Here is a 2,988-nt window from a genome sequence, read left to right as displayed (position 1 = left end):
TACTAACACAAAACGTACAAACAGTCCATTATCTTAATCAGCTTGCTCATAATACTACATAATCCCTACCTCTGGACTCTAAAGTGGCAACAACTGCTAAAAAAAAACTGTTTAAACAATTTCAATGCTATATCGCTTCCCTGAATTATGTCAAAGGATTGCTAATGTCATTCCGTGGCCTGGGAATGCTTTTACTGATGGTGTTCTATGCCTTCCTTGTATTATACGTGCACTGCAAAACTCTCTTGAGTTTAGCCAGCCAGCTATATAAGATCAAGCTCCATATAAATAAATTCCCCCCGAGAGGAACTACAGCCATAGATGGGTAAGAGAAGGTGGCAGTCTGACCAACCTAAGACAGGGCCTTCAGCTTCACTCTGAAAAAGTTCCCGATGACGGGTAAGGCAGACAAGGTGATCCACCCAACCTGAGACAGGCAGGTTTGCTTCTTCAAACAAAGACGGGTGATATTGATTCCTTTACCAAATGGAATCTATGAACTAAATTTTTAGAAATTGTTATGAGAATGACTAAAATTGTACCAACCAATTAGTTGAATTTACAGAGTGAGAGAAAAATACTGAGCTTACCAATTATTATACATATAAAATTCTCTCATTCATGATTCTAATACCAGTACACTCTTCAAGGAATTTGGTAACAGTTAATTGACTAGGTACAACAAATAAACCTTGCAACCAAACCCTAGAGCTGGAATAGCATAGTATGTGGAGTATGTAAGATCAGTCAAACTTAACCCATTTACATATATTTAGATATATATTCCCTGGAAGATTTGTTCTGTCCCAGAGACCATACAAATCTGGAGTGAAAACATTTGGAGTTGGTTGCGACATTTATCACATTATTTATTACCTATTTCTATATATTCCTCCCGGACGTTCTACTTCTAATCAATATATAATCAAAATGCTTATTTTGGGGGGGGTCCAATCATGGAGCCTGAAATCTAGGCCTGGGCACTGTCCCTCAGCTCTTCAGCTCAAGGCTAGCCCTCTACAACTTGAGCCATAGTGCCACTTCCAGCTTTTTTCTTTTTGCTTATGTGGTGCTGAGGGATCGAACCCAGGGCCTCATACATGCAAAGCAAGCACTCTACCACTGAGCCACCTTCCCAGCCCATAACCAAAATTCTTATCTCTTCAGATAGCAAGTGGGGTATTTGGTGAAAAAGCAAGTGGGTTTTTTGTTTTTAAACAGATCTCAATTTGATAACTTAGTTTCAATTTAAAATCTTTATAGCCCAAATCTGTTTTCAAATGGTTAAAGAGAAACCATCAGTCCTATTTTATTATAAGAAATTACAACTGACAAACTTTAGGCAAGGTTTTGGTTAACTTCAGGACTTACAGATCAGATTACTGTCCGATGATTACTACTCAAAGTACTTTTACAAATGTGAAACTATCTTGACTTAGGAGATGGTAACTGGGGAGGATGAGGCAGATGGAGGAGAGACACACAATGTTGAACAGGTATATACATAAAGCTGTGCATTCAGTACATGATTTTGGTCACATTTTCACAACACGGTTATTTTCTTGTATATCTTAATAAGTAAGCCAGTAGTAAAAGACTAAGCCTATATATCAGAGCAAATTCAATACAACATTCATCTTCAAGTTTCATAAATATATGCAATTCTAATTATAAAGTCTCTACAATACATCTACACATTTTCTTAGACTAACATAATACCCAGACTCATGGAAGTCTCCTGTTAAGTAGTTAATTTTGCCTAGATTTGAAATTATTTTTTTAAACATTCAATGAAGCCACAAACAAAGGTACTGTAACATTTGGAATCTACCCAAGTTTTAAAGGGGGGGAGAGAGAGGGAGGGAGAAGGGATAGAGAGAAGGAAAGGGAGGGAGAGAGGGAGAGAGAAGCAGCAATTCCATAAATGAGAAGGGAACTCAATCCCTTACTTTCTTTTGCTTTTCATGTCAGTTGTTTGGAAAACACTAGAAGCAGACATGAGGTTTTCTATATATTGTCCAAGAACTTAGTTTTCTGATTTTAGCTTCAGGTTTTCTTCTTTAACTACATCTACTCTTGCTGAGAGATCTTCAAGTGTGTGTTGGAGTTTCAGCACTTGATTAGTAAGTCGTATTTTTTCCTCCAGTTCCATCTGATTTTCAGCATCAAAATCCATGTCAGCATTCATCATCCTGGGCACTGAACTGTGCCTCGAACAGAAAAATCTTGATGAAGGGTCGTCAGAGGCACTGGGAGGGGCAGGATACGAAGATCACCCCCAAGGCCAGGGACTCCAGCACTGACTGACCAAGCTCCATCTTCTTTATGCATTCATCCACAGTTGGGCCTTTGACTCCATTGCTCTGAACCTGGCTGACTTTGCTCCACACAAACATGTCCAGTGTCACTCATTTCTCTGCAGACACCATGGAGCTTCTGGGTTGTTTCTTGGCTGTGGTGAATAGTGTCACAATAGATATGGTGTTCAAGGACCTACAAATTCTTGAGAATATGCTTACATATTTCATTTTGTATTGTCTTTTTTTTCGGTTGATTGTAGGAACTGAACTCTGGGCCTGGGCGATGTTCTTCAGCCCTTCAGCTCAAGGCTAACATTCTACCACTTGATCCACAGCAACACTTCTGGCTTTTTGTGCTTAGGTGATGCTGAGGAATTGAACCCTGGTCATCATGCATGCAAGGCAATCAGTCTACCACTGAGCTAACTTTCCAGCCCCTCATTTTCTATTCTTTTCTTTTTGGTCAGTAATGGAGCTTGAACTCACTCTGGGCACTGTCCCTCAGCTCTTCAGCTCAAGGCTAGTGCTCTACCATTTAAACCACATTGCCACTGCCAGCCTTTTCTGCTTATGTGGTGCTGAGGAATCAAACCCAGGGCCTCCTGCATGCAAGGCAAGCAGTCTATCACTGAGCCACCTTCCCAGACCCTCTTTTGCTTTTGAAGACAGGGTCTCAACTGTGTAGTCC

At 40.1% G+C, this 2,988-nt stretch overlaps 1 pseudogene; it reads right to left on the bottom strand.

Annotated features, from left to right (window-relative positions):
• Positions 1-1,803: 1,803 nt before the first annotated feature.
• LOC105994339 lies at positions 1,804-2,191 on the bottom strand (annotated as a pseudogene).
• Positions 2,192-2,988: the final 797 nt, after the last annotated feature.

The sequence above is a fragment of the Dipodomys ordii genome, unplaced genomic scaffold, assembly GCF_000151885.1.
Source record: "Dipodomys ordii isolate 6190 unplaced genomic scaffold, Dord_2.0 Scaffold105, whole genome shotgun sequence".
Taxonomy (NCBI): Eukaryota; Metazoa; Chordata; class Mammalia; order Rodentia; family Heteromyidae; genus Dipodomys; species Dipodomys ordii.
This window is presented reverse-complemented; position numbering and strand designations above follow the sequence as displayed.